Below are 13,613 nucleotides of genomic sequence, written 5' to 3' on the forward strand. Positions count from 1 at the left end.
TCATTAAAAAGTCGAGCTTGTAACATTAATACGCCGCGAAACGACGCGTAACTCACCGGGCGGGAGGGGGGCGGGGGTGCGGCGCTGCTGAAAGACTGAAAGAGGGGCCGCGATGAAGATGAATGAGGCTCGAAAACAGTAATTGACTCGGCTGAATTTCGGCTCCGAGCCCGCCACCGCGCCGCTCGGTGGGCAGTGTCGCCTCCGGCTCATCGCTGAAAATTATCGCTTCGACTCCACTGTTCACGAGCTAGCGGCCTGGAAAACCCGCAAAAATCTGGAATCTTTTTTTTCTTTTTTTTGAAAAGAAATTTTCCTAAAGTAAAACGTAACTACGACAAGAATATGTCTCGTATCTAAAACCCGCAAAAATCTAGAATCTTTTTTTTCTTTTTTTTTGAAAAGAAATTTTCCCAAAGTAAAACGTAACTACCGCAAGAATATGTCTCGTATCTATCTACATGATTTTAATGAACTAAATTAATTTTATTAAATCTACTAAGTAACGTTAGATAATGAAATCACCTGGAATCGTCAAGGGGACAAAGTGACGTGGAAACTTGGAGGTCGGGAAATTTCCTCAAAAACCACGAAAAGCCAGGGTTTTTTCCCCTTCGGCTGTAAAGTGTAATATAAATGAAATAAAAATAAAAGGAGAACCTGAAGATTTCTAGTGTCCAATTTTTCATTTTTCGTGTGTTCGAATTTTTCGTTACCAAAAGAGGAAATAATGTATAATGGCAGTTGTGTGACAAGTGAGAGAATGAAGACATCTCTGAGGTGGAAAAATTCAAAAATCGGGCATCTTTATCAATACGACGATTGGCGTCTTGGTATTCGGAAGGTAAAATTCCATTCGGCATCGAAGCTAACCTACAATTCATTCGGACAGCCTCCCCTTTGAGAATCTTCCGCTTAAAAAAGATCCTTTTACACGCCCGTAAGATCCTCCGCGTCATCGCGTGGTCGGTGTTCCGTTTTCGGCCGAATTGGGTTCCACGTGCGGTAGCCGGTGGCCCCCGAAAGTGTGTTAATACACCTATCCACTCTGCTTTCTACTGCGGCGCGATGGTGTTCAACACTGATGGGGGACTGGAAACACGGTTTCGCCGTGCAGCTAATTTTCGCGGGTGCATTGTTTCACTCTCGGATCTAATGACTTTTCAATAGTGAGGATACGTCGTAGTGGTACAGCAGTTTCCAGAACCTACAGCCCTGCCCGGGAGAAAGACATTATTCAGTGAGAATGGCTTTGTGGCGCTAAACTAACCGATTGGTCCCTTTCTTTGAGTCATCGGAGTGTGTTTTTCCTTCTTCTAAACACATTTTCTGTTTGTGTATCTCGAATTTTCCTCCACGATATGCTCAAATTTCCAATTATGGCTATTCGCATTTTACCCTACGTACTTTGACCATTTTGAGTTTTATACACCGTATTTCGAATACCATGTTTCGCTCTAAAGTTTCTGATGAACTTATAAATAGTTTTATTCGCAATTTGATCGGAAGTTTCATCCGAATCTTCAAAGAATGATATTCATAAATTTTCTCCATAGTATCGGGGAGAATTTCGCAACTCTCTATGGTTCGTACGATGTTCTTCAGATGTGTTAACACGAGTAATAAAAGTAGGAATGATGCTGTTTGAGATAATGTTGTATCTTAGCGATGAATAGTTTTATTCGCAATTGTATCGGAAGTTTCATCCGAATCTTCAAAGAATGATATTCATAAATGTTTTCAATAGTATCGGGGAGAATTTGCGCAACTCTCCAAGGTTCACGCGGTGTTCCTCAGATGTGTTAACACGTGTAATAAAAGAGGGAACGATGCATGCCGTTGGAGAAATGTTGCATCTCAGCGCAACATCTCGCGGCGAAGCCAATAAATTGCACGTTCATTATATTTTGTCAGACAAATGCGCGCTTTAATGAATACGTTATTGAGGGAAAACACCGTTCCGGAGCCCCGGCGTCGGTTATCATAGTAATGAACGCGAATTCGCACGATCTCAGAACGACCGGACTCTTTTTCACGAGTAATGAATCAATTTTATATTTAGCCGCAACTAATAATGCCCGCGGATTATCGGCCCCGGAATTTCAGGACTGCCGCTTGGCGCGGGCCCAGTCGAGCACTTATTTTTATAGGCAATCGATGTGTTTCACCGAACGAGAAAACTCGGGTCGCGATCGGAGGACGGGAAAGCTCAACTAGTAGAAGAAACAGAGTCGCCTGTCACTCGGAATAGTGTAAATCATCGCGGGGCGGCGCTGGTGGGGGGGGGGGGGGCTTCCCACCCCCCTCGTCGGCCGCCGGTGGTCATGACATCATATTTTGTGCACATGTCTCAATTCATCTTCATTTTCCGAGTAGCTCAACAAGTATAAGCTGTGTTTGTGTTCTGTTCCGCGCCCGCCGCCGACGACATGAACCCGACCGGCACTCGACCGCTAATCCACTCGAGCCCCGCTCTCGGCACCTGCACTGCCACTGCCGCGCTAAGGAAGAACGCCGTACGAGCTTTCGGATGTTGCCAAGTTCCCTCCGGTGAAAACCGGATTTCCTGGGAAAATTGAGAGTATCAAGGTTGCCACAGTCAGGGAAAATCGAGGAATGTCGGGGAATTTTTAAAAGTCAGGGAAAATGACGAAAATGTCGGGGAAAATTCATTTAAGCACCTCCGTTTGCTCTCAAGAATGAGCTTGAGATTTCGAACAAGAAATGCCTGAAAACTATTTTCAATTATGCCTTCTTAACCATCCGTCACATCTTCAATTAATTGTCAGGAAATTTCACCAAAATGTGTGAGGGAAATCTTCTTAACCATCCGTCACATCTTCAATTGTCAGGGACTTTCGTCAAAGTGTGTCAGGGAAATCGGAAAAATGTCAGGGAATTTAATTTTCTAAAGTCTATGGCAACCCTGGAATATCATTTTCCAAAATTTTCAGAAAATTTTGTACGCAATTTATTCTAAAATATCTGAAAACTTCAAGGAAAAGTATGCGTAAATGTTGTTAAAAACAGATGTTTTATCGAGGAAATTTTGGCAACTCTCGAATGTTCATATGACGTTCTTCCTTAGCACGGCAGTGCAGTATCATCGCCGTTTTGCGCTCAAAAAAACAGTAACTCCACCCTGTAGTGAGCCGCCGAGTGCGCGAGAGTGCGGTCTTCCCGCGGCTCGCGACCTGGTGGAGTTACGGCTGTTTTCCCGGAGTTACGGCCGTGCTTAGCGCAGTCCGGCCGCTAATTAACAACCGTTCTCTTGTAATATTGTCGAAAAGTTACGCGTGTTTTCCGCCCCGTCGGATATTCGGTATTCTTCGTCGAATCCTGCGATGGAGTTTAAATTTTGTGAGCTGAATTCTTGGGACTGTCGAGATTCTTCATGGGTGTAACGATGGGGATCCGGGAAACTCGGCAGATTTTCTAGGAATCGGGAATTAAAAACCGGGATGTTTTTCGTCTTCCGCTGTTCCGTTCCGAGTTTCCATTAGTTTTTAATTCGGTAGTCTGCGTTGATGAGGCTCTTTAGAAGTGCGAGGGATGAAAAATTGATAGTTTTATCTTGCTTTGTTCTCTGAACCCTAGAGAAATTTTTTCAGTGTTTTTTCCGTATGAATCGGGACCAACATTAGAAGAACCCTTAGGCCGCTTCTGAAGGAGAAGAAAAATTTCTGTTCGTATGGAACATCGAGTTTCCTCCGACTCTCAACCATGCGTTGATGGCCGCGGATTGGGAAAGCACAACTACACGAGTGTTGTAAGAAAGAGACTGCTGCGTATTTTATGAGCTTCCTTTATTCCCGGTGCCGTTTTTCGTCGAGATTAAGTGCAGGGCGACAGGCGCTGGATTTCCCACGTTAACGCAGCAAGCGCTAGATTTTGGCGTCGGGCGTTAGACGGGGGACGGTTCCCGCGTGTGAGGCGTTTTCGCGAGGCGGTTGCGGTTGTGCCGGTTGCACCGCCCGTGTTCGGGTGTCATTTTTCTCCGCTCGTAAACGGCGCCCATAACTCAGCCCCCGGTCCCGACCGCAGCACTGCCGTCCTTAAGAAAAAAGCCGTATGAACCCTCAGGCGTTGCCACATTTCCTTCGGTAAATCATGAATTTTCGGGAAAATTTGTGAGTATTTTACCTCCAATTTCTGAGAGAATTTCATTCATAATTAGATCTTAATTTCCTGAAAATTTCAAGGACGAATGTTCCGAACGTTCCTCAAAAATAAACATTTTGTCGAAGGAAGTTTGGCAACTCTGGAATGTTCGTACGGCGTTTTTCCTCAGCACGGCAGAGCAAACCCCTCTCGGCTCGGTGCGAAAGTGTGTTCAAAGCAGCGCGTCTCACGCGGAAGGAAAAGACGGGCCGTGGAAAACGGCTGGAAATTGGATGGAAAGAAGTATATTATGTTCTCGCGGTCCGCTTACCCCCACCCCCGTCTTCGTTGCCTTGTTTCCACCCCCGTATCTGTTACCGTCCCGGAGTGATGCTCGCCTCCTAACATTCTTGCCTCATGCCAGGGCTGACGGAAAAGCCGGGGAAAGTGGAAGAAGTCAGGGAATTATTGAAAAGTGAAAAACACCCTCGCAGAAGTCAGAGAATTTTTAACGTGCATCGTTAAAAATCTTGGAGTGAAATTCGAAGTACCTGTCTCTTCCAAGCTTTTTTTGCTGCCTTTAGAGTTTAACCTAAAATTCATAATGAGCAATTAGTTCAATTAGATAAATATTGTCGCTTATTATAGATACTTGCGCTGAGTAAATACAGCGTGTAAAGTGCAGCGTTTCCAAGAACAGGTGCTTCCTTTTCGCTGAGCACTGCCTTAATAATGTAATGTATAAACATCTCCTTTGAGAGATATTAACATGCACATATTCACTCCAAAAATATAGAAAAATGGCTTCTCGTTGAGCTTTTAGTGTGCAGCTACCGCTCGCTTGAAACTTCGCTTCACTCCGAACTCACCTTGAATACTTCCTGGAGCGAAAGGAAAACGGAATTGGTAACGAGTGAAGGACTCGAGACTTGATATCCATATTACTATGTGTAAAAGTACAGAAGAAAAAGAGGTCGTTCGTAAGTGTTTTGATAAGTTCCCTCCTGGATGAAACGAGACAGCCCTCCCCTAGTATTTAATGCATTAGCGCAGCTCCGTGCTAAGGAAGAACGCCGTATGAACATTCGAGAGTTGCCAAATTTCCCTCGATGAAACGTGTATTTTTGACAACATTCATGCATATTTTTCCTTGAAATTTTCAGATATTTTAGATCAAATTGCGTACAAAATCGTCTGAAAATTTTTGAAAATAATATTCGCAATTTTCCCTGTAAACTCGGTTTTTATCGGAGGAAACTTGGCAACGTGTGAAGGCTCATACGGCGTTCTTCCTGCTGCGAGTTTCATTCCCTGCGGAGCGCGCCCTGCACACTTGACAGCGACGAGCTCGCTTTTACGCGGGGGTCTGGAGTGTCCGACGTCCGGTCAGCGCGTTGGCGCTGGAGGCTTTTATGCCTTTGCACATCTTTTCATTCGTGAAAGGGCACTTAAACGCTGAAAAGGTCCTCTCGCCGACTCGTATCCAGCGCGAGTCGCCGCGCGCAAAGGTTATTGCCGTCGCCGCTTCGTTTCCGACGTGCCAGACCCCGCGATGCATTTTCACGGAGCAGAATTTTTTAGTGCCGTCGCAGCTCTGCGATGGAGTCTTCCGAAATGTGGCGTTGGACATTATGAGTGTGTTTTTCTGCGCAGGTAGGAAAGAGGAAAAGTATAAGAAGACTAAATTCTGATTTTTCAAGCTTTACACGAGGGATTCGAATGTAACAGTAAGTCCGCGGAAATCCATCAAAAATCAAAATCTATTCTGGAGTCCATGACAAGGTACACTGGAAAAAAAAACACATTGGATCTGGAGTTCAGTCTCTTAAAAATATCGACAAGAAAAAATACTCATGATTCAATCAGATTTAAGCTTAAATCAAGAACCAAGCCTCTTAATTTGAGCGGATTTCCTTTTGATTTAAGCTTACATCTGATTGAATCAAGAGTCCTTTTTCTTGTCAATGTTTTCAAGAGTCTGGACTCTAGATCCAAGCGGTTTTTTTTTCCCAGTGTAGTTTCTGAATCCTTTATAATGAGGATACTTATTTGCCCTTTAATTATTTTAAAAACTGGAGCAGAAAGTCAAGAATGATGACACGCAGTCCTACAGTATTTCTACAGTCTCGTATGCGCAAAAATGCGTTTCACGCCAACTGGCCGACTGCACTGCTTTTGGCGCAATGCGAGAAGTATTCATGCAGTCTTGTAGGCACTAATATGGGCCGTAGGCCGACCGCACTGTTTGGCGAGTCTGGATTCTAGATCCAATGTGTTTTTTTTCCCCAGTGTATCTAACAACCTGGAAAACTGGATCATCATACAGGATTTTTCTTTTGACATGAGGGGAATCCGCCGTTGAACTGGCAATTTTGATCGTAGAATTAGTTTTTACATTCTTGTTTGGAAAAGGCAGTATTTCTTGGAAACTCGAAAAACATATACCATGAAGAAACGGCTGATAATCTAGGAATGTTATTCTTTATCGGGCATCCCCTCGAACCTCTAAGTCTCCGAGGACAGAGCCAGGAGCCTCGCTAATTAAGTCGCCAACCAGCGCGTTCAATTCAACCTCGGGTGAAGGAACTCGAAGCTATTCCTGGTCGCTTTTTTTACATCGTCTCCTGCTCCTGGCTGGGCCGCCTCGGTTACACCTGACTCGCCAAACGGAGCAGCGTTGACCGTAATAAGCGAGAGGAAGGAGGAAGGATAATACTCGGGATAGTCTCTTAATGAGAGCGCGCGTTTGTGGCTTGCTCCGTCAACGGGTTACGGTGCTTCCCGCAGGCGTCAGGTCGCACCGCTGGCCATTCTTGCAAGTTGGCAACGCAGGAGGCCGCCCATTCAAGGTGAATCTATAGCAACAGCGAGCGAACATCGAATAGTTTTGTTAAGATACTGGTTACATCGTTCATTTTCGGTTTAAAAAAAAGAAAGAAAAAAGTGGTGATATTGGTTTATTTTGAGACGATGCCTCATATACGCAAGTCATATTTTAGAAGGAAAAACTACACTGTGTGAGGGAGAGGAGAACGAAACCTGTCATTGTTTTGATTGCCGAGGTAAGTGTGCCGCAGTACAAAGGCATTCTTCGTGGCGAGTGTGGTTCTCATTAAGCTTCCGACCGAGGCGTCGTTACCTTTAAGTCGAAGTCGGTACCAGAAAGTGCTTTGGTCTCAGGTCCTAGGCCGTAGCCGTAGCCACATCTCCAGAAGAATTAGAGAGAGGCCATCAAGACGAGATGAACGCTAACGCATGTTGAGGATTTTTGAAAAATTTGGAAGCTGTGACGAAAAATTGAGACTGTACAATCATTATTTCCTAATACCCAAAAAGTAAATCCTCCTACATCCGTTGCAATGTATTATAATGTTGTGTTCATGTTTTTCTTCTCCTTCTTCCCCAGGGCAATCGTACAAACATATAGATTTATTTTTCAGTGATCGCCCAGGGTAAAAAATCGCTGCGTAAAGTTGGTCGGCGAAAAGTCGCCTTGATCCACTGTGAAAATCCAGGATAATTTGCTGTCAGCCATTGAATTTTCCCTCCCAATTTTGAATGGCTCGAATCCAAATCTTCAGCGCCATTTGCTGAGCTCAAGTTTTGCACCAGATGTGTCTCGTAGAAAGTATTTTCGCAGGGTGTCCACCGTCTATAAAAACCGGAAAATATCTGTAAAGTAGCTTTTATCGAGAAAAATGAGGAAAACACCAGGAAAATCGGTAATGGATCAAACAATTCCTTGAATATTTGAATTTCTAATCAAACGAGTGTCACTTGATTCGCTCGAAGAATCAGGAAATCTCGTTTAAAAACGTCAGAAGCACCCAAAATCAAATTTTTGTAGACACCCTGTAATAATTTAAACTTTAAATCCGCATAAAGTCGCGGAAAAGTCAGGATACTTTAAATTTCAAGAGAACTTGTCTGCTGTCATCATGAAAAATACATCCGAGTGCGTACGATTGTCCTGAGGGTGTCAAACACAACGCGATAACGTTGGGATGTAGAGAAGGGTTCGCCTCCAGGGTCCTTAATTATTACGCTCGTTTCGTCTCAATTCGCCCGTCAGGGCGTCCGGTTTTCAGTGTTTTTCACGAGTGACAAATGATTCCTGCCGCCGGAAAAATTAAAATTTCCGGGATGAAACGACACTCGAGGGAGCCTTCCCGGCGGTCAATCGGGAGCCCGAGCCGGAGTCGTCGGGATCCCTGGCGATTGTCCCTGTTGAGCCCGGGATGTGTCACCGATCCTGCGGCGGCGACGCACGGTGGACCGAGTCAATGGGGGAGGTCGGACAAAATTCGGAAACTTTAAAAGCTCGTAACTCCGTTTTTACAAAATTTTGAGGCCTTGAAAATGGTTCCATCGGTTTCCTCGTAAAATTTTCTATTTGAATCGCCCCTGAAAATTTATAATTTGACGAAATAAACATCTAAATTCCAGGGTGTCTACAAATCCGGAATTTCCGGAAAGTCCGGAAAAAGTACTGATTTTTTAGGGCAGTCCGGAAGTACTTAAAAAGTGCGGAATTTTAGAAAGAAGGTCCGGAATGTTTTCATTTTTGTCGCAAATTTAAGCGAGGAATTCAAAATTTTGAAATTTTCCAAATTTCGTCAAATTGAGATACTGAAAAAGTACTGAATTTCCCTGTTGAGGAGGTACTGAATTTCTTGGGAATATTCTGAAAAAGTACCGGAAAAGTACTGAATTTTGGCCAGCCTGTTCCAGTAGACACCCTGAAATTTGCAGTTTTAGTAGAAAAATTCATGTCCGACCCCTCCCATTGACTCGGTCCATTGTGCGACGTGAGTCCTTGTTTCACGGACCAGTGATAAACGATGAGTTACGGGTTGACACCCCGCAACGTCCGTGTCCGGGGATAATTTTTCGTCTCCTCCGACCGCCGACGCAACGCAACGCCACCGCGCCGGGTTTTCTTTCGGGCGATCCGGGCATATTTCTCTCGAACCGGCATCGGGGTTGTCACGAACTTTTGACCCTTCCAAGTTTCGCCATCTCCTCATTCCGCCCCAGTGGTGCGTTGATAAGCGCGGCTTCCGAGAAATGCCCCCCTCGAATCGGTTACATCCGGATTCCGACCAGCAGCGAGGTGTGAATGATCGATTATCGATATTCTCTCCATTTGCAGCTACAGTGAAGAATCGATTGTTGAGGTCTTCGATCCGAACAACCTGTTTATCGATCCTTTACCACAGGTTTAAATCGCAGATCAATCGATGTATCGCAGAGCACGCCACTGATTCCGACGGATCCCCGTGGCAGGCTGCTCTAAAAAATTGGTCCCTATTTCCCTCTCCATGTTTTCCCGGTGAATAAAACAGATGTACGTATGTCCGGAAAGCACTGGGAAAAAACCACATTGGATCTAGAGTCCAGACTCTTGAAAACATTGACAAGACAAAATACTCTTGATTCAATCGGATTTTTGCTTGAATCAAAACAAAATCCGCTTAAATTGAAAGGCTTGGTTCTTGATTTAAGCTATAGATTCTGATTGAATCAAGAGTACTTTTTCTTAGCGATGTTTTTAAGAGTCTGGACTCGAGATCCAATGTGTTTTTTTTCCAGTGAGTTTGGTATACAACTGCTTATCGCACCTAATTTTCCGTTAATTTTTATCATTGCATACGTGACCCCTGAAAATTCCATAAAATGTTCAAAATTTCCCTAACGAAAAGAAATTCTGCCAAATTTTTCCCCGTATTTTTCATTTTGAATTTCGTCAAGTCCCAGAGTTGCTGGAATTACAATGCGAAAACTAGTGCTTTCAAAGCTCGTTACGTAACTGTGAAGAACGCTTGATCCTCGAGGACAGAACCAACAGAAGAAAAATAAACGAGCGTCAGTTCCAGGAACTCGGAACCTCTGGGGGCCCCGAAGCCTTTGAATAATCAAATGCTCCCCAGATTTACAACTTACGTCATCATTCCCTTTGATCCTTCATAACCACGCGTTCAAGCAAGAAGGATTTTTTTTTTTATCAACTTACATACGGCACATGCAATTTTGAAAGAAGCGGATCTTTTTCCCCGTGCCTTATTCTGTTTTGTCCATTTTCATTTCTTGTTGAACTGTGGCGTTCGTTGGAAACATCGTTTTCGTCGTTATCCTTACGACAATCTTATTTATTTCAGCAGAAAGTTTTTAGCCTTCCCATCCTGAAAATCCCCTTCTCCTCAGAAATTTCCAAAGTATGACTCTTTTATGGTTCTGTGCGTATTAATTGCCGCCATTTTGCCAGGAACACGTGATTTTTATTGGGACTTTACGAAAAGGACGGATTTTTAGAGCAACCCCCCCCCCTCCCCCCAAAAAATAAATAAAAGCGGGTGGTCGAAAAGTTTTTGCACCCCCGTTACGCTGTTTAATCCAGGAATTCGTGAGTAATTTCTAGAACGGTTAAGTTTTGAAAATCCGACGACCCTGCCCAGAGTTGATGGCACTAAAAGTGAAGATCCACCTCTATTTTTTAGCTAATTCAGGGTGTCTAGCATCAGGATTTTCCCGATTCAATCAATATTGAAAATCGGTCGTAAAATCAGGATTCAATAAAAGTCGGCCGTCCGATTGGATTTCTTTATCGAGCCATTTTTGTGAAGTTACATTCGCCTAAGCTTTCTCCGCGAACATCAGGATTTGGGAAAATGATGAAATCATGATTTAGCAGTCGAAAATCAGTAGAAATCAGGATTCCCTAAGATGAAAAAAATTATTCACCCTGTAATTATCAATGAAGTCAAGCGGAAACTGGGTGGCTGTTCCGCAATTGCGCACGCTATCTTGAAGACTGCGCTGGCCGGTGGCTAGTCCACGTGTCGCGAGCAGACCCCGCGTCGTCGGTCAGCCGTAAATGAGCGTTGCCTTTTCGCCGCCGTGAAACGGGCCCGAGCCCCGGTAACCGCGGGTGGTGCGTCAACGGTGGTGCGTCGGGGCTTGGTCGGGCGTAACGTGTGCGTCGAAGCAAGAAGGAGCCCTGTCAAAGGCAGCCAGCGCTGAGCCTGATGAGCCCCATCTATCGGGAATCGGATCGGATCCGTCCGGCAGGGATTCCGGCCCGGCGCTACGGCGCACAGTGCAGTGTCCCATGGACAAAAATCGAAAATTCGACTTTGTCGGATAATAAAAATGACCGCTGGATTGAAGAAATGGATGGATGGGAAGAAAAAATTCGTAGTTTCTTGACACGAAAACGCTACTGAAGGGGAGGGAGGGGGAGGGGAAATCACGGAACCTGCGCGGATGCACAATTAGCAGAGATCCAGCAGCGGGCATCATGTGTTATGACGGGTGATAACTGAAATTACTCTACTCAGAACGGAACAAGGTAAAATGTTTAGGTATAAGGTATGTTTGTCGATACAAAAACTATGTTGATCGTTATAAAGTCTTAAATTAAGGGCCTCTTAGTCCGGTCTTCCGTTGATGATGCCAAAAATTCGATTTATTCTATATACGCATCTTCAAATGTAGATTAAAAAAATATATCAAAATATATCAACGCAATTTTTTGATATGTTGTTCAGAATACCTTCCAGATTCAGAATATGTTTAGTTTTTAGCCCTAAAGACCCCTAAATCGACGGAATCGTCATTTTTGTGACCTCAAGTCAGGGCTTAGGCGCGCACTGAGCGGCATATTGGCTTGTTTTTATAACAGCCATACGTGAAACCAAAGAGAGCCAGTGTGCATGCATGAGTTCAGCCGTGTTTTTTGATAAGTTGTTAGAATGATGTTTCAAATCCATAATCTATTTGATTTCTACTCAATTGGACCTCAAATTTAACGACAATTATGGTGTCCGTCCTTTCATGTCAGAAATCAACTACGTGATCGATAAATGAGATGTGATGATATCTTTAAACAGAGATTAAAAAAATATATCAAAATATATCAACGCAATTTTTTGATATGTTGTTCAGAATACCTTCCAGATTCAGAATATGTTTAGTTTTTAGCCCCAAAGTCCCCCAAATCGACGGAATCGTCATTTTTGTGACCTCAAGTCAGGGCTCAGGCGCGCACTGAGCGGCATATTGGCTTATGATCATGTCTTTAAACATAGATTTAAAAAATATATCAAAATATATCAACGCAATTTTTTGATATGTTGTTCAGAATACCTTCCAGATTCAGAATATGTTTAGTTTTTAGCCCCAAAGTCCCCCAAATCGACGGAATCGTCATTTTTGTGACCTCAAGTCAGGGCTCAGGCGCGCACTGAGCGGCATATTGGCTTATGATCATGTCTTTAAACATAGATTTAAAAAATATATCAAAATATATCAACGCAATTTTTTGATATGTTGTTCAGAATACCCTCCAGATTCAGAATATGTTTAGTTTTAAGCCACAAACTGCCCCAAATCGACGGAATCGTCGGTTTTGTGACCTCAAGTCGGGAATTGGGTATACTCGTTGAACTGCATATTCGCCCCTGTTTAAGGCGAACTTTATGATTCCTTTCCGATAAAGAAAAAAAAAAAGTTACATACACATGTGGTTATTAGACATTATGTTCATTCTGTACAATACTCTAATACACCCCCCCCCCTCGCCCCGAAAATTCTATCCGTCTTTCCGCATCGTCCTCTAGTTTTTCGGAATAGCCGATTTTCCCTCGGATAATCACAGTTTTTTACCACTTTTTGTTTTTGCGACTTTTTTCTCACACAAAAATTTAAAAAAAAATACAATACGTGTTAAAAAGGTTTAATCTGGGTAAACGTAACAGGGCCTGTTGTTAACCAGTAATTTCAGATCAAATCATGAGGAATGTGCCATGACCGTCTTTTTCCGACCAGAATCGATCTCTCTATAATTGTTACAGCCCTCCCCCCCCCCTCCAGGTGCTGCTTTAAGAATGTAATCCTATCTAACGATAGACTATATGAATAGGAGGTCTCATGTCAAATTTTCCTTCTCTATGTCCATCCGTCTTTGAGCTACGAGTTCAGTTCCTACCGCCCGAACGCTCACTATTTAGTAACTTTGCGACCGCTCCACCCCTCCCCGCCGCAAGTGTCATTTAAAAAATTTGACCTCATCTAACGATGGCCTATCGGTAGAAGAGGTCGCACCCAAATTTCACTTCTGTATGTGCTACCGACTTCGGACTAAAATGTTTGTCCCTACCGCCCAAACGCACGTCTTCAAGTATCACTGCTTCCGCCCCCCTCACCCCGCCACAAGTGTCATTATGAAATTTTGACCCCATCCGACAATAGCACATATGTAAAGGAGGTCTCATATCAAATTTCACTTTTCTATGTCTTTCTGTCTTTGAGCTATGAGTTTGGTCTCTACCGCCCAAACACTCGCCTTCAAGTATCAGTACTCCCGCCCCCCTCCTCCCGCCCCAAAGTGTCATTAACAAAATTTGACCTCATCTAACGATAGTCTATATGTTCAAGACCTCTCATACCAAATTTCACATCTCTATGTGCTTTTGTCTGCGAGCTATGATTTTTGTCCCTACGCGCCATAAGGA

Source organism: Bemisia tabaci, chromosome 7, assembly GCF_918797505.1.
Source record: "Bemisia tabaci chromosome 7, PGI_BMITA_v3".
Taxonomy (NCBI): Eukaryota; Metazoa; Arthropoda; class Insecta; order Hemiptera; family Aleyrodidae; genus Bemisia; species Bemisia tabaci.